The sequence below is a fragment of the Tamandua tetradactyla genome, chromosome 2, assembly GCF_023851605.1.
Source record: "Tamandua tetradactyla isolate mTamTet1 chromosome 2, mTamTet1.pri, whole genome shotgun sequence".
NCBI lineage: Eukaryota > Metazoa > Chordata > Mammalia > Pilosa > Myrmecophagidae > Tamandua > Tamandua tetradactyla.
Genome location: NC_135328.1, coordinates 173146033 through 173165447, shown reverse-complemented (window position 1 = coordinate 173165447; position 19415 = coordinate 173146033). Strand labels below are relative to the sequence as shown.

At 35.2% G+C, this 19415-nt stretch overlaps 1 protein-coding gene and 1 non-coding gene across 7 annotated transcripts in view; one reads left to right on the top strand and one right to left on the bottom strand.

Moving 5' to 3' along the window:
• Window positions 1–19415, bottom strand: part of LOC143674264 (BEN domain-containing protein 5) — a 1810590-nt gene that overhangs the window by 1203574 nt on the left and 587601 nt on the right. The window lies entirely within an intron of this gene.
• LOC143675276 (U6 spliceosomal RNA) lies at window positions 11343–11445 on the top strand. The gene has a single exon (XR_013171514.1). It is a non-coding gene; the product is annotated as a U6 spliceosomal RNA (small nuclear RNA).

Genomic DNA, 19415 nt, shown 5'->3' with positions numbered 1-19415 from the left:
ACTCTTTAAACACCTCCTTAGATAGAACAGAGAGCACTCTCTAGCTCCAGCACTGCCCCCGGGGAGGGGGCAGCTAAAGATTGTCTGAGACAAAGTAACTACTCAGGTGAAGGGTGTTAATTCCCTAAAGGCTGTATCTTTCCCAAGCAAAGGAGTACTGGGCCTAGTTCAATTGGAATCCCTCCTTCAAAGAAGTCAGGCCTCAGAGACTAGAAAATAGAAGCAATCAAAGCCATGCTACTTCCTCACCACTGTCTCAATCACACCCCTGGCAGGGAGAGTCTACTGAAATTAAAGGCACTGCATGACTTTAAGCTGGTGTGAAAGCATGGACAGACAAGCACCACATGCTTGGCAGGATAGGAAAAGCACAGATAAACCTGAAAGCTGGTGTAGATCAGTCAGTTGATTGCATCTGTGGCTGATTACATCTGTGATCAACTAACCTCCCACAATGAGATAATCCAATTGAAAGTTTTTAAGGGAGAGGAGTGACTTCTTCAGTGTTTCTTCAGTCAGTGAGCCCCTCCTGTGGAGTTTGTTCAGACTTTTCATTAGAAACATCAGCTTTACAGCCTGCCCTATGGATTTTGGACTGTTCCTATCCCACGGTTGCGTTAGACACCTTTATAGATCTCATATTTACAGATCTCTCCTTTTGGTTCTGTTTCTCTAGAGAACTTGGCTAGCACACCTTGGTATCAGGAATTGTTCTTGAGAAACACAATCTTAAAAATGGGTTTTTACAATTGGTTTTGTACTCTGACTAGACTCTGAGACACTAACGGCTATTTCCAATAATCAAGATGGCATTGACAGTCCATGGGGTTAGTTGGCAAAAGAGATACTCAAAATATCACCATTAGATTCTTCCAAATGTTCACTTATAGGAGGCAAGGCTCTGGGTGAAAATGTTTTTGAAACATTTGGAGTTTTGTGGAATTAAGAGGTATAATGATGTTGGCTGGTTGTTGTTAGATACGCTGGATACAGTGATGAGAGAAAGGGATGAACTGAAGGCTTCAATTTTCTTCAGTGCCATGTGAATGATGTAAATGTTTCCACGTGTGCCATGAAAGAAAATCTTATTTCCTGTGGTTGCAGACTTGAGATCTCTGAAAACCAGACACAAAGCTTCATTGTACAAGTAGCAGATTTAAAATGTAAACTAAAACCTCAACCTTGCAGGGTGTCTGCTATTAAAGTAACAACTTTGAATGGAAAAAAAATGGGATCCTGAAATGTGGGATGGTGATATATGGCTTGATAATGATAGCAATGGGGAGACAGGATCCCTGGAATCTGATGAGCCTTTGCTAGATAGATTTACAATGGACTGCCCTGAAGAAAGAGCTTCAGTAAATTTTTCCTTTCTTGTCATGGCTACCATTCCCCATTCCTCAACCACGTGGCAGGCAGCTGGGGGGACTCGCCAGTGCCAGCGTGGATAAGGACTTTGGCCTGTAAATATTGGGGTTGTGCGTTTTGACAGCTCATCACTGCTTCTGATCCCTGGGGAACTCCATGAAATTATTCATTGTTTCAAACCACACAGGCTGAAATACTGAAGAAGATTTAAATAAGTAGTACCTCCCCCCCCACTTTCCTCATTTGGGAGAAAAAATAGTTTTAAAAAGTCACAAACAACTCCAGCTCCCCTACAAGCAAAAATCAAAGATCCCTCAAAGGTGGGAGAATTAGGCTCCCAGAGTTAGCAAAACATAATACTCAGGATGTCTAGTTTTCGAAAAAATTATAAAACATAAGAAGAAACAGGAAAGCATGCCCTTATTCACAGTATATAAAATAATTTGATAGATGTCATCCCTAAGGTAGCTCATACATTGGAAAAATTACTTGAAGATATTAAATAAACAGTCTTAAATATGTTCAGTGAGCTAAAAGAAACCATAGACAAAGAACAAAAGGAAATCACACAAAAAAATCAATAAAGAGATAGAAATTATGAAAAGAAACCAAGCAGAAATTCTGGAGCTCTAAAGTAGAATATTTGAAATGAAAACTCACTATAGGACTTCAACAAAAACTTGAACAGGCATAGGGAATGATCAGTGAACATGAAGATAAGACAATTGAAATTATCCAACATGTGAGACAGAAAGAAAAAGGAATGAAGAAAAATAAATAGAGACTAAACTATCTGTGGGATACCATCAGGCATACTAACATAAAGATTATAGGAGTCCCAGAAGAGCAAGAGGGAAAGAAAGGAACAGAAAAAAAAGAACTATTTGAAGAGAAAATAGCTGGAAACTTCCCAAATATGGGAAAAGATATGAACGTACACTTCCAAAAAAGCTAAATCAACTCCAAGTAGGATAAACTACAAGCAAGATAAACTCAAAGAGATCCAACCATGACACACTGTAGTCTTTCTTAAAATTTAAATACAGAGAGAGAATTCTGAAAGCAACAAGAGAAGGAACTCATATGTATATTTTCTTCAATAACACGAACAGCCAATTTTTAAATCAGAAATAACAGAGGCCAGAGGCAGCAGAATGGTATTTAAATTCCTTTGAAAAATCTATAAACCAAGAATTCTATAATCAGCAAAAATATGTTTCCAGAATGAAGGGGAAATTCAGATCTTTCCCAAAAAACAAAAGTTGTAAGAATTCATTACCAGTAGAAGTGACTTATTAAAAATCTTTAAGGGAGCTTTTCAGGCTAAAATGAAAGGATACTACATTGTACCTTGAATATAGAGACAGCAACTTGGATAAAAAACAGGATCCATCTATATGTCATATAGAAGAAATCCACTTTAGGAATAAGGACACAAAGAGACTAAAAGTAAAAGCACGAAAAAAGATATTCTACACAAAGAGCAACCAAAAGAGATCAAGATGGCTGTATTACTTTGTCAGAAAATGTAGACTTTAAATTTAAAATTTGTAAGAAAAAATGAAGGGAATTATATATTGATAAAAGGTACAATGGAGCAAGAAGATGCAATAAGTATAAACATATGTGCATCTAACAATAGAACCCCAAAATATAGAAAGCAAACATTGACGGAATTGAAGGGAGAAATAGACAGTGCTACAATAATGGCTTGAGGTTTAAATACATCACACTTTCAAAGACAGATAAAATAGCTAGACAATATTCGAATAAGGAAACAGAGGACCTGAAGAACACCATAAACCAATTAGACCTAACAAATATAGAATACTCCAACCCAGCATCAGCCGAAATACACATTCTTCTCAAGTGCACATGGATCATAGTTAGTCCACAAATTAAGTCTAAATAAATTTTAAAAGACCAAAGTCATACAAACTATGTTCTCCAAACTCATGGGATGCAGCAAAAGCAGGAATCCCATGGAAATTTATACTGTAAGTACCAACATTAAAAATAAGACTATCTCAGATGAATAACCTAACTTGCACCTTGTGGAAACAGAAACAGAAAAGCAAACTAAACACCAAGGAAGCAGAAGGAAGGGAATAAAGATTAGAGCAGAGATAAATGAAATACAGAGTAGAAAAACCATACAGAAAATCAATAAAACCAAAAATTGGTTCTTTTTAAAGATGAATAAAATTGACAAAACTTTAGCTGACTGAGAAAGAAAACTAGGGAGAATATATAAATAACGAATATAAATATACAAATAATTAATGAGTAACTAATGAATATACAAATAACTAATGAAATGAAAGTGGGAACATTACTAATGACCTAAAGACCTTAAAGAAATAAAAAGAAGTATAAGAGAACATTATGAATAAGTGTACACCAACAAAATATATAAGTCAGGTGAAATGGACAAATTCCTATAAATGAGAAAATTACCTCAACTAACTCAAGAGTAAATAAAAAATCTCAACAGTTCTTTAACAAGAGATTGAGTGAGTAATTAAAAGCTACTATGTAAAATTGTTACATGGAAATAGACAACTAATACAGTAAAATCAGTTTAAGTTCACACATTAGTGATAGAATGGTACAGTGGTAGAGCTGGGATTTGAACCGTCATCTTTCCGACTACAAGATTCATCTATATTATGTGAGTACTTACCTTGAAGGGTTGTCATACGAATTAAATAAGACATATGTAAAATGTTAGCACAATTCTTGGCACATAACAAGCATTATTTAAACAATTTTGTTGTTGTTTCATTGTTTTAAAGTTATAAAACTATGTCTATAGACAAGCAAAAGCAAATACTATCTGAAACCTCAGAGAGGAAAGAGGGTTTGGAGCAAATCATCTGTGAACACAAACCAAAGATATATTGGATTTTATAAACAGTCTTGTATGGCTACTCTTAAGAGCTCATATAACCAAGTCTTCACTGTTTATTAATTAATTAATTAGACAGGCATTTATTGAACATCTAATATTTGCAAGGCACTGGAATACAGAGATTAATATGATCTAAATCCTCTTGGCTTTGTGTTTTTTATTATCAATATATAACATGCACTGACAAATGAAGGTTTATGGGAACACAAAGGAAAGAAAAACACTTAATAGGTATCCATAGCAATGTGTTTTCAATAAATATTTATTGAAAGAATAAATGAATTGATCTCTTATATTTCCCACTGTAATTAGACCATTTAATCAAACAAGTGTAAGCAGTAGTTAAGTGGAAAAAATCATGGACTCTCAAGTCAAAGCCTATCTCCTCCATCTACCAGCTGTGTGGCCCTGGAGAAATCATCAAACCTCTCTAGTCTGTCATAGCATCATCTCTTCTAAGAGAAGAACTATAGTAAGTATCTCATAGCATTGTTGTGAAGATCAAATAATTGATAATCTATGTAAAACACTTAAAACAGGGTCTGATATATTAAAATTTCTCAATAATGATTAGTTATTATTATTGGGTACCTTACTATGTACCAGACCCTAGGCATCTGAGATAAAGAAATGAATAGAATCCTGTCCCTTACCTGAAAGAGCTTTCAGTTTTGTGACAGGTAAGTAAAAAAATAACTGCATACAGTGAGAAAGTTGGCTATTATAGAGAAGTGATACTTTCAGGTCACACTGCTGCCTGGAGAGCAAAAATGACCAGTAATAACTTGGGCCTATTTATGTTTCACTACAATGTATTAGGGAATCTTCTTCTCTCGATCTTCTAGCCCAACTTTTGTTGTTGTCTGCAGCAGAAAAGCTCCCTCATCACACAGCACACACTCTTCTGCTGGACTGTGAGATCTTTGCTGGCAGGAGCTAGGCTTTTTCATACTTGTAGCCTCAAGATAAAGCACAGGATCTGGGAAAATATTGCTTTGAACTGTTGTATGGAATTCCAGTTATGGGAAGATTCATTACTGGGCAACTTTTGTGCTGAACACAATTACAATTAGCTTTGCACATGGGGGTTTAAAAGAGCAATGTCAACACAATAAGCATAGAAAAAGTTTACAGACTCCAAATGTTGGCCATTTTGAACTAAAAACTATAAAGTAGGTATTAATTTTTTAGTGTTTTTAGCAGTTTTTTCTTTTGTATATAGTCAACATTTAGCTTTTCATTCAAAATTTGTGAAAGAAAATTAAATTTTACTTATTATAAACATCATGGGAAGGTAGTTATAAGGAACACATCTTATACAATAAATAATTCTGCACACTATCATGGGAAGGTAGTTATAAGGAACACATCTCATACAATAAATAATTCTGCACACTATCATTGTTTGCAAATTAAAAGTGAAAAGTCTCAGTTCAGATTTTAATGTTCTTTCTAAGATAGGTAAGGATAAGTTGGCAACAATAAATTTTTTTAGTATAAAAAAGTATCTCAAGGGTGTTTCTGCTGAAATAAAATAGCTAGTTATATCCATGTACTCCCACTTCTAGTGAGGTGCTAGAGGCTGGGGATGTGGGAACCTCTGACTTGTAAGGAAATGGTCATGGGGGTCTGTGGTACTGCGAGGAAATTGAACAAAAATACTAGAATACCCAGGAAACTTGACCTATCATTGTGAATAAATCTTTTGCTTTCACAAGGAAGTTTTCCATTTAAATGTGTGAACTTTTGCCACTTACTTTTTTTTTTTTTTTTTTTACTTTCTTAGTTTTGTGGTAAGAAATTCCTGTTTACCTGTGACCTCAGGATGTTTAAGCCTGACCTAGCGTGTGCTGTGATGAGGGAGATTTTCTGCTGGAGACAATAATAGCAGTTGGACTAGGGGACAGAGAGCAGAAGATTTCATATTGTAGTGAAACATGAATAGGCCCCCAGATACTAAGTTTCTGGTTAACTGCTCATTTTTGCAATCCAGGCAGAGAAATTTGGAAAAGCTTTTCTAGAGAAGGTAAAGCCTCAGCTATTCTTCCTTTCCTTCCTCTCTTCCACCCTTCTTTCTTTCCTCCTCCTCCTCGCCCCTCCTTATTTTTCTTCTCTCTGTCTCTCTCCCTCCATCAAGTTATTTAATTTTTCTAAGTAATTTTGAAAGAATGAATAACAATTATCCAGGAAAAGAATGAAAACAAGACAGAGCTTTCTAGGAAGTTAGAATAATTAAAGCAGAGCATAGAATTGTGAACAGTTTAGCTATACCACACCTTGGGGAATATAAGTAGGTAAGTGATGAAAAATAAATGTTTGGATTGATAAGAAAAGTTGCTGGAGAAGTAGATGGAGGCCAGATGATAAATGATCTTCTATAACCTAAGATGAACTTGGATCCTATGAAAGATGATAGCTTTTTAGACATTTTATTTATTCATTAATTCATTTTAAGCTAGAGGTAGCAGACAAAGAGGAAGCTACTATAATAATATAGGGAAAAATATGAGACTTGAAGCTAGCAGTTAATTAGTTAGCTTATCAATGAATAATTATTGAGCACCTATATATGTCAGGCATTGCTCTAGGTGGCAGAAATATAGAGATGCTAGTATGAGAATCCCTACCCACAAGTAGCTTGCTTTCTAGTGGGAAATGACAGACAATAAAAGTTAATAAATAAATAATTTTGGACTCTGATAATAGCTATACAAAAAAATAAATATTGAAGTAAACTGTAAGGGACTGTTTTAGGTGCTTTTATCAGAGTGGTCAGGAAAGTCTTTTCTGAGGAGATGACATTTAATTGACAGCTAATGTCAAAGAAGCAGCCACACAAAGATCTAGGAGAACAGCATTCCAAGCAAAAAGAAGAGCAAGTGCAAAGACTGTGAGACCAAAATGGCTACATATTGAGAGAAAAAGAGAAGGCCATTGTAGTTAAAGAAGTGCATACATATGAAGTGTCAAATGAGGTAAATGAGGTTGAAGGAGTAGACAAGGGACACGTCAGTTAGCGTCTTGTAGTCCATAGTAGGAGTTTCAATTTCACTCGTATTATATTGGATATCCACTGAAGTATGTTATACTGAGAAGTACAAAGCTATAATTTATATTTTAAAAAGATCACTGTTGATGTTGTATAAAGAATGATCTGTAAGGTGGCAAGAGTATAATCAGAGAGAAATATTGGGAAGTGGATGCAGGAGTGGAGGTTACAGATGACACTGGCTTGAACTATGATGAAGTAATGGAGGTGTTAAAAAATGTAATCTAACACAACTTTATGATGGATTAAAAATGTGGTATGAGGACAGGAGAGAAAACAGGGATGATCCCAGGTTTTGCTATTTACTGAAATTGGAAAAGATTAGGGTAGAGAAGAGTTGAAGGAAAATCAATTCTTTTCTGGCCAGATCAAGCCTGAGGTGTATATTAGCATCCAAATGTAGATGTAGAAGAGGTAGTATAGAGAAGGAGATAGATTTGAGAAATATTTAGGAGGAAAAGATCCTAACTGAACATGAGGAAGAGGAATGACTCAAGGACATCCTCCTCAACATCCCATTCCTGGAATCTTGGCTTCTTGAGCTTGTACAACATACTTTTTGTTGTTTCTAGCATTTGGGCACCACAGATCATATCTTCAAATGTTCTCTTGCTATAAAGACGTGTTCATTGAAACTCAAATTTGGAACTAAACTAATATACAACCCATCTGCAATTCCATTTATTGATGAAAAGAATAAGACAAAAAAGCAGTTCTGCAATTTGCTTAATTAATAGATGAGATCCTTTGGTTCTTATGCTGACCTCTTCTTTAACCTTTCTCATCTCATTATGAGAAGGTGTATTACCATAGGGCTTTTAAATTGAGCATATGTGTTTGGATATTGCTAACTATTACTAGCATCCTAATCCTGCAGCTATAATAGGAAAAGAAAGTGAAAGGTAAACTTAAACAATTCCGGTCAATAATTCGTTTCATTCCTATACCATTACATTAGGCTTCTCTTCAAGTTGTCTTCAAATTGAAAATACAATGTCATTTGGCTAACACAAAGACATGATTGATAATATGTATCAATATTATAATGTTTCAGTATTAAGGATTCATTTATGAGCTTATCAAAGAGAATCCAAAGAAAAAGTCTACTTGGTTTCTTCATTGGGAATGTTAGCTGCTAATTGTAATGACTTCTTATTAGCATTTTGTGGTTTATGCAATACTTTCACTCACTTTAATTCATTTCATCTCTAGCGCTTTGGAGGTATCATTATTCTTATTTCATGGATGAAAACATGAAAAATCAAAGTAGTGAAGAAGGGTGTGTTGTTCAAGGCTTTGAGAAGCGGTAAGAGGATGGGAAGGTGGCCCAAAGTCTCAGGAGAAGTGGAAGGAACTTTCCTGTGACAAGCACTCAGTTAGGTGCTTTGTGTGTCTTGTATCATTTTGTAAATATATTATTCCTGAGGGAACTAAACTACAGATAGGTTAAGTGACTTGTCTGAAGTCTCAGAGCTATTACTTGTAGAATCAGGATTCAAATGCAGGAAGGCTAAAGTCCAAAGTCCATGCTCTTTCCAGTTCACCACATGCTCCCACAGCACTGTACAGGCAGGTTCCTATGTATAAAATTATTTGCATGCCAGAGACAGATTTTTCTCCTGAATAAGCAATTGTCAGGACAGAATGTGAGGTCTTCTAGAACAGCCTTGCAAATATATATAAATTTTTACTAGCACATATAAACATTTTTACTATTTCATCCTCTTCCTTAGTTATATTTTTTAAATAAAATGATTGAGCCAAGCACCTTTGTAGATTAATGAACAAATTCTCACTCTCTGTGTGCAAACAGTCAAGGTACTCCAGAAGTCAAATATTATTAATAACGAAGATGTTTTCAATGACATTTTCCATTGCCAGATATAAGCCCTTATGCAGGGCAATGCCCACTGTGATCAGAAAATGCAATTTCTGCCTTTGAGGGTCTAGGACACTGGGACACTGTGCTTCCATCCAACAAATGCCCTTTGAAAGCAATGAGCTATCACTCCTAGAATAAAAGGATCAATTCCAAATTCTGTGAAAGTGGCTCTGGACCAAGGAAATGGGTCAAAGCTGTAAGAATTTTGACAAGCATGATAGAAAAACTTAACTTTTAGCCTCAAATGCCAGAAAATAATTCCTATCTCATTTTTTATCTTTTCCTGAATATTTCATCTATGTATACTTACAATCATAGACCCATATTTGACAATGCCCTACCTTCACTGATCTGGTAATCACAAACTCATAAATAACACTTTTGGTAGCTCACAAATTCTAAAGCAAATTGGTCTTATTTTGGCTCAGATTCAGAAGCCCAAAATGTTCACTGAAAATATATTGAGTGTCAAACACTGGGATAAATTATTTTTCATATAAATTACCTTATTTAATCCCCATAAGACTCTGTGAGATAGGAATTATTATCTTCATTTTATAGTTAAAAAATTCCCGTTGTTTATATGGCCCCACCTCACGGTACTTGCTTGAATAGCCTAGGAAACTAAAAGAGATTTTGGTACCAGGAGAGTGGGGTGCTGCTAATGAAAATACCAAAAATGTGGAAACATCTATGGAATTGGGTAATGGGTAGAAGGTGGAGGAATTGTGAGGCACTTGAAAGAAAAGGCCCAGATTGCTTTGTATAGATTATTGGCAGAAATATGTACACTAAGGGTACTTCTGATGAGGCCTTGGAAGGAAATGAAGAATGTATTATTGCAAACTGGAGGAAAGGTGATTTTTGTTTTAAAGAGGCTTAGAACTTGGCCAAATTGAGGTCTGATGTCAGATAGAAGGCAGAAATTGAAAGTAAAGATCTTTGATATGTAGCTGAGGAGTTTTTGAAGCTAAATGTGGAAAGTGCTGCCTGGTTTCTCCTTGAAGGTTATAGTGAAATGCTGAAGAAAAGGGATAAACTGAGACCTGAACTCCTGGGCAGAAAGAAATGACACATTGATGGTTTGGAAAATTCTGAGCTTCTGGAAATCAGGTCCCCAGATAATAGTTTTCCATGTGAGGGTTTCACTGAACATGGACCCAGTCAGCCATTTCAGTGCAAGTCAAGATTGAAGATGTGGTTATCCACAAAGAATCTGTGAAAAGTTCTTTTGTCTGATGCATTGGACCTCTGGGAACTACCAACAAGCATAATCAGGATGAATGGAATCACTGCCAGCCTAGATAAAAAGGGACAAGAAAGGACAGACTGAAAGAAAAATCACTTCAAGGGAAGAACCACTGAAGCTGAAGTCTGGACCAAAAGACATCTTCATGGCCCAAGAGAGCAAGTCCACTCATGTGTAGAGAAACAGTGAGTCCTATTGTTCAAGAAGAGTGCTGCCACTCCAGTGCTCAGAAGGGTGGAACCTGTGCCCCAGGGATTGGTGAGAGTCTGGCCACCACCCCCAAATGCTAGGAGAGGCAGAGCCTTCAGCCAGTGTTCAAGGGGAGCATAGCTACAAGGCAAGCACTTGGAAGGGGTGGTGCTGTCACTTCATCAGTCCCAAGGACAAAAATATTATTCCATTAATGACTTCCAGACCTTGAAATCTAATGGTATAAGCCCTGCAGGGCTTAGGAATTGTTTTGGACCCATGACCCCTTTTTCCCTTCCAATTTCTAGCTATGGGAATAGGCACGTTTATCCTAATTGTATATTGGAAGCATATAACTTGTTTTCCAAGTTTCATAGGTCCACAGAGAGAGAAGAACTATGCCCCAGGACAGACCATACCAATAATTGATTGTTTTTTTGTTTTGGGGTTTTTTTTTTTCTGGCATGGGAAGCAAACCTGGGTCTCCTGCATGGCAGGTGAGAATTTTGCCACAGCACCACTGTTGAACCAGTCCCCATAACTGATTTTGATGAAACTTTATACTAAGTATGGTTTCTGAAATGACTTAAGCCTTTCAGGATATTGTGTTAGAATGAATGTATTTTTCATGTAGAAAGCACGTCTTTTGGGGGTCAAAGATGGAGTCAAGTGGTTTGAAGCATTTGTACCCCAGTAAAACATGTTCTTAAAATTAATCCATTTCAAAGATACAGAGAAGATTTGTATGGCCCCTGTGCAAGGATGACATGCAAATTCATGAAGAGTTCCATATTTTTCAACTTCTTAAATTCCCCTTTTTAAAAGCCAAAAAAAAAAAGAAAAAAGAAAATTTAATTCATTCCTGTGGGTGTGAACCATTGTAAGTAAGAACTTTTGATGAGGTTGCTTCAGTTAACAGCCCAATCAGGACAGGTCCCAATTTTTACTGGAGTCCTTTATAGGGGAATGAAACTCACACAAAGAAGGAGAATGCTACAGATGGAGCACCCGAAAGCTAACATCAACAGAATCAGTAACAGAAGAGAGAGACTGGGAAATGCCACCAAGTGCTCTGCCATCTGACAAACTTAAAGAAAAAGGACCACTGATAGCCAATCACATAACACCATAGTCTTAGGGGAGAAAATATCACTTTATTGACACTTTGATTCGGACTGTGTTTTAACTTCAAAACCAAAAGTTAAAAAATTCCCATTGTTTAAAATTGAACTATGTCATGGTATATGCTTGAGCAGTCTAGGAAATTAAAACATATGGATAAGTCCTAAAGGAGAACACTTGCACAAGTCAACCTGTAAAGATTAGGAAAAGTATTTTCTTTTTTCACATTATTATTATTATTATTTTTGTAGCAAGCATTCAAAGAAAGGTCTGTCATAATAGTAGCTGAATACAGACTTCAGGAACAGGTGCCTAAGAGTCTAAATTCTAGAGATAACACCTAAAAATATCAAAATATCCAGATTAAAACAAAAGATTATGAAACATACAAATAAACAGAAAATGATGGCAAAGGAGAATAAAGTATTAGAAAATATCAGTGAAACAGACAAAACATGAGACAGAACAAAGGTTTACTTTTTACATTGCCCTAAATACATTCAAAGAGTTAAAGGAAAATATGGACAAATAGCTAAAAGTAATCTGAAAATCTAAAGATGAATACAAACAGAATATCCATAGAGAGATGGAAATTATGAAAAGGAATCAAATATAGCTGAATACCACAGTAACATCACCCTTACAGGTATTCAACAGGAGATTAGAGCTGACAGAAGAAGGAATCAGTGAACTAGAAGATGAGGTCACTAAAGTTATCCAGTCTGAGAAACAGAAAGAAGAAATAATGAAGAAAAGTGAACAGAGCCTGAGGAACCTGTTGCACAGCATCAAATATACTAATACAAACATTCTGGGAATCCCAGGAGGAGAAGAAAAAAGCAGAAAGAGTATTCAAAAAACTAACAACTGAAAACCTCCTCAGTTTAATGAAATTCATGAATATACACATGTAAGAAAATCAACAAACTTCAAACAGGATGATCTCAAATACAGCCACACTGTTACATATTATAGTCAAATTCTCAAATGCCAATGATAAATAGAAAATTCTAAAAGCTGCAAGAGAGAAGCAATGTGTCATATACAAGGGCACTTCAAAAAGGTTAAGTGCTAATTGCTCATTAGAAATTATGTAGGCAAGAAGGCAGTGGATAACATTTAAAATGCTGAAAGCAAAAAAAAAAAAAAAAAAAAAAAAAAAAAAAACCAACCTGGAATTCTCTATCTGGAAAAACTGTCTTTTAAATAGAGGGAAAGATTAAAACATTCCCAGATAAACAAAAGCTGAAGGAGCTCATTATCACTAGACACTAGACTGGCCCTACAGGAGATGCTAAAGACAGTTCTGGAGTTTAAAAGGAAAGGACAATAGACAATAGATCTAAACCACATGAAGAAATAAAGATCTCCAGTGAGAGTAATCACATAGGTAAAAAAAAAGTGTCAGTACTATTGTATTTTTGGATTTAACTCCAATTTTTACTTCTAGGATCAAAAAGGCAAATGCATAAAATATAATGGTAAATGAATGGTTTTGGACCATAATATATAAACGTGTAATGTATGAAAAGAACTACCAAAAGTGGGGAGATACAGAGGTACAGGAACACAGTTTTATACTTTGAAGATATGTCTGAAACAAAGCAAATGAGATTGTTAGATTTAGGATGTTAAATTTAAGCCCCATGGTAACTACAAATAAAATTTTAGAGTATATGCAAGCTCATAGACTCAGGAATTAGAATACAGGTTGCAAGAGCTGGGGGCAGGGGGACATGGAGTTAATACATAATGGATATAGGGTTTCTGTTTGGGAAGATGGGAAATTGTAGTAATAGAAGATAGTGAGGAAACCACAATATTAATCCCATTGGAATGGTATGTCTGGGAGTGGTTGAGATGGGAAAGTTTAAGTTGTGTATTTGCTCCCACAATTAAAAAAACAGCAAATGAAGAGATAATTACAATTAAATGCAATATATGATCCTGGATTGGGTCTAATAAGGAGGAGAAAGGCTCAAAGATCATAACTGGGACATATGAAAAAACTGGAATATAGACTTTAAGATTTATATCAACATTAAATTTCTTGAACTTGGAAACTGCAATTTAGATGATTACATAAGTGAATACCCTTGTTCTTAGGAAATACAAACAGCAGTATTAAGTGTTCAAGGAGCATGATATATACAACTTACACTCAAGTGTTCTAAATGGATAGATAGAATATAGAAAGAATGATATGATAAATGTGGCTGTGGTGGTTAGATTCAGTTGCCAACTTGGCCAGGTGAAGGTGCCTGGATCTATTGCTGTGTATATGAGCCAATGGCGTGTGAACCTCATGTATTGTTGATTACATCTAGTCAGCTAGGAGGCGTGTCTGCTGCAATGAATGATGTTTAATTTAATTAGCTGGTGCTTAAATGAGAGAGCTCAACGTAGCACAGCCCAAGCAGCTCAGCACTCACAGCTCAGCCCAGGCCTTTGGAGATGCAGAAAGAAATAACCCTGGGGAAAGTTGTTGGAACCCAGAGGACTGGAGCAAAGGCCAGCAAAGATCACCTTGTGTCTTCCCACATAAGGAAGAACCTCAGTTGAAAGTTAGCTGCCTTTCCTCTGAAGAGCTAGTGAAATAAGTCCCTTTTTATTAAAAGCCTATCCGTCTCTGGTGTGTTGCATTCCGGCAGCTAGCAAACTAGAACAGTGGCAAATGTTAAAATGTGTAGATCTGGGTATCTGGGAGTGGGGTTTCTGTTATTTTTGTAACTATCCTGTTAAATCTGAAAGTATTTCAAGATAAAAAGTTAAAAACAATAATGAAGCATATTCAATTATTGTAATCTCTTAAAAGTTTTGTTAACAGTAAAATTTTAGAGAAAAAAAAAGGCTATGTTCTTTGACACTAATTACAAGGGGAATGAGGAGCATATACATGAATTGAGAGTCTGGCACCATGTTGCCAAACAGTTCCTTTGCCACAAAACAAATATATATAATGAGAAAAATAGCACAAACAACACATTTTAAAATATTATCCCCCATAACAAACCTCAGCCCTGTCAGTTTCCTTTTGGCTTCTGGCCCCCAGCATTATAATCCAACAAGGCAGTGATTTTTTATATAATAAAGTACAAAAGGCAAATTCTAGCCTCTAAAATTTCTTGGGAAAATAATAATATAGGAGAGATCTTACTAAATTTTTAATATGGCCACACTGTTGCCCTTCATAAAAACTTTCAATGGTTCCTTGATCTAAAGGACAAATACCTAACATTTATTGTCTCCCACCTCATTTCTTACCAGGATCTATGTCCCTCTTTTATACCTTATATTCCAGGCAAGTTGAATAGTTTCTTTCCCAAACACACTCAGCTGTTCTAAGCCATCATGCCTTTCTGACAACACTTTTTCAGAACAGAATACTATTGTAATCCTTTTATGAGCCTAGAAAAATCTTCCTTTCTCAAGATAATGCTTCTCCTAGGGTATAATTTAACAGATCTACCTCTGTGCCCCCTCATCCTCTGTTACATGTCTTATATAGCCTCTGTGATGCTCCAGTGTACCTATTCGTGGATACTGCAATATACAATAGGGAAGGACCTGGGTCCATCTTGTTCACTGTATTCCCAGCACACACAACAGAACCTAGCACAGAGCATAACTCAGAGTACTTGTGATTCCGTCAGTGAATTAACACATCAGTGATTATGAATTTGCTGTTCAAAATCTAGGAGGGACAAGGAATACTTTCCTGCCTGAAACCCAGACAGGATCTACCATCAACAACATTCCCGAGTCAGTACTCCAAAGGTACTACCTGAACAAAAGTCTTAATGTAATAACCCTGGGCCAGTTTGAAAGGATTTACGTACCCTAGAAAAGCCATGATTTAATCCTAATCAATCTTGTGGGAGCAAAGGTTTCTTCTAATCCCTATTCAGCACTATAGGTCAGAAACTTCATTAGGTTATCTCCAAGGAGATGTGACTCAATCAATTGTGGGTATTAAACTTGATTATATGGGGATGGATCTCCACCCATTCTAGATGAGTCTTGATGTGTTTACTGAGATCTTATAAAAGAGGAAACATTTTTTGGAGAGAATGTCTTTTAAGAATGACAAGAAAGCCACAGCAGATCGAAGCAGAACCACAAGACCAAGAGAACTACAGAGTCCACCAGCCAGCAAGCTTTGGAGATTCTGAGAGAGCAGAGAAGGAAAACAGAAATGACCAGAGCCATGAAGCAGAGTCCACCAGCCAAAGACCTTTGAAGATGAAGCAGAATGCTCCTGGGGGAACTTCATGAAGCAAGAGGCCTGGAGAGAAAACTAGCAGATGATGCTGTGTTTGCCTTTCCAAATGACAAAGAAACCCTGACTGTGCTCGCCATATGCCTTTCCACTTGAGAGAGAAACCCTGAACTTCATCGGCCTTCTTGAATCAATGCATCTTTTCCTGGATGCCTTAGATTGGACATTTCTATAGAATTGCTTTTTAATAGGGACATTTTCATGGCCTTAAAACTGTAAATTGCAACTTATTAAATTCCTCTTTTTAAAAAGCCATTCCATTTCTGGTATATTTACGTTCTGGCAGCTAGCAAACTAGAACAAACCTCAACTCCTGACCAACACCTGCCCAGCCATATCCCCAATACAGATATTTTGGTTCATTCCCTTATATGCACGTGTCTTTCTTGAGTTAAAAATTCAACAAGCAGAGAGAGCAGAGCAGAATGACATAGCCCTGAGAAGCAAAAAAAAAAAATTCAACAATCATGCATTGTGTGGTACCTATATATGTCACATATTAAGCTAGTACTGGAGCTTTAGCAATAAATAAAATATAATTTGCCTCCTCAAGGAGTTCCTACATGGATAATATAATTAAATAATCACTGAAACAACTGGTATAGTCTCAGGACACTGAGACACATGGAATTTATCAATTAACCAAGATCACATATTAAGTTTGTGAGACCAGGTTGTGATACAGAGATATATGTTCCAACTATGTTATAAATATAGATGAAATTGGGATTCCTTTAGGATGGCATTTTTTCTGAGGGTGCAAGGAAAACCCCAATTCCACCCCCACATTTCTTAGACACTATCACAAGTTCATATGACAAAATGAGAAAAAGCTTCAGTCATCAAGATCTTCACTGCAATAGCATATAGTAGTGAAAAATTGGAAAGCATATAAGAACTCAACATCAGGTAAATGAATAAATGATGGCACATTCACAAATGGAATATAATGCAATTATTAAAAATAATGTTCACATAGGAAAATCTCAGAACACAACATTAAGTGAAAAAAGGTAGGATGCAAAATTGTATGCAGAGTACAGCCACACATATGTAAGAACATTTATGTAGAAAAGAAAAAAGAAAAGAAGCCCAGTTCCCAACACATGGGATCTATTTGTTCAATCAATTGCTTATTGAATAAAAGGGAGGGAAAAATGGAAGGAAAAACAATGTCCTCAGGAGTTAACTTCTAGTCTGAGAAATTAAGGGAGGTTGTTTTCTGCTTCTATTCCTCTATATACAAATTTTATACATTAATAAAGTCTAATCAGAAATGGTAAATGGAAAAATTTATATAAAAGAAAATAATAGTGTAATAAAGACAAAACTATCACTCTAATTCCTCATAACACTCAGTCTTTCCTGCATTATTTTTCCATAGTTATCATCTTTTCATGAATTAATGCTTCCATTAAAGAAAAGATAGCCTTAAATAATATTAATGAAATTTAACTCTTAGAAATATAACTAAAATATTCATAGATAAAAGATCATCAATTGAGGATTAAATTAGAAATTAACAACAAAAAGAACTGTCGAAATTCTCAAAGGAAAACAACATGCTTCTAAATAGCTCATGAAAATAAATAAATAGATAAATAAATAGTTCATGAGTCAAAGAAAAAATCACAAATGATGTTCAAAAATATTTTGAATGGAATAAAGATGAAAACACAACATATAAAGACATATAAAAATTCATGGAATGAAATTTAAACACCACTTAGACGGAAATGTATATCTTTAAATGCCTATAGCATAAAGGAAGAAAGATCTCAATATCAATAACAAAAATATCCGCTGTGATCAACTAGAAAAGAATAAACCAAACCTAAAGGAATAAGAAGGGAAATAATAGAGATTTGAGGGGAAATAAATAAATTAAATAGAAAAATTAAAGCAAACAAAAACAATAAAGAAAATCAATCAACTCAAAAGTCAGTTATTTGAAAGATCAATAAAATTGATAAACCTCTAGTGACAGTGGCCAAGAAAATGAGAGAAGGAACAAATCAAATTCAGAAATGAAAGAGGGGACATCGGTATTAATCATACAGAAATAAATTGTAGTTAATATTATGAAGGAGTTTTTCCCAACAACTTAGATAACAAATAAAATGGACAAATTCCTTGAAAGACACAAATTCACTGACTTAAGAGGATATAGAAAATCTGAACAGACTTTTATCAAGTAGAAGAATCAAAAATATTCATTAAACATCTTCCCATAAAAAAACCCAGGCCCTACTGGCTTTTTATCATACTTGTACAGAGAAAATAATACCAATGCATCACAAACTCTTGCAGAAAATAGAGGTGAAGGGAACACTTTCTAACACATACCAGTTATTATGCTGATATATAAACTAGACAAAGGATGCACAAGAAAACTACAGACTGATATTCCTCATGAATATGGCTAAAATTTGTAGGCAAAACAATGTATCAAATCAAGTTCTGCAGCATATGAAAAGAATATTTCACCATGACCAAATGGGATGTATTTTAGAACTTTAAGGTTGGCTTAACAGCTGAAAAGAAATTAATATAATATACCATATTAATATAATCAAGTACAAAGGCCACATAATTAGCTAAATAATACAGAAAAAGCATTTAACAAAATAAAACACTCAAGAAAACTCTCAAAACACTAGAAATTGAAGGAGACATCCTCAACCTGATAAAAGGCATCTACTTAATAGGTAAATAAATAAAAGCTTTTCTCCTAAAGTGAACAATAAGGTGAAGTTGTCTGTTTTGTCATTGTTATTCAACATCGTACTAGAAGTTCTAGCCAGTTAAATAAAGAATAATAGGTAAATGGATTATTTCTATATGTATATATTAGTATACAATCTATACAATACTCAAAAATAATAAAATACTTAAAAGGTAACAAAAGAAGTGCAAGATTTGAACACTGAAAAATTAAAAAAATAATATTGCCAAAAGAAATTAAAGAAAATCTAAATTAATGGACAGACATTTCATGTTTGTAGATTAGAAGACTCAATATTAAGATGGCAGTGCTTCCCACATTGATTCATAGGTTCAGCATAATCTCTATAAAATTCCAGGAGGATTTTTGTAGAAAATAGCAAGCTGATCCTAAAATTTATATAGAAACTCTGGAGAACCTCGAATATCTGAAACAATTTTGGAAAATAATATATTTGGTGAACTGATATCACCTGATTTCAAAACTTACTACAAAAGTTATAGAAAACAAGACTGTACGGTGTTGGACCAGAATAAGCATATAGATCAATGGCACAGGATTGAAAGTTCACAACCAAAACCTTGTATGTATGGTCAATTGATTTTCAACAGAAGTGAAAAGAAAATTTAACGGAAAAAGAT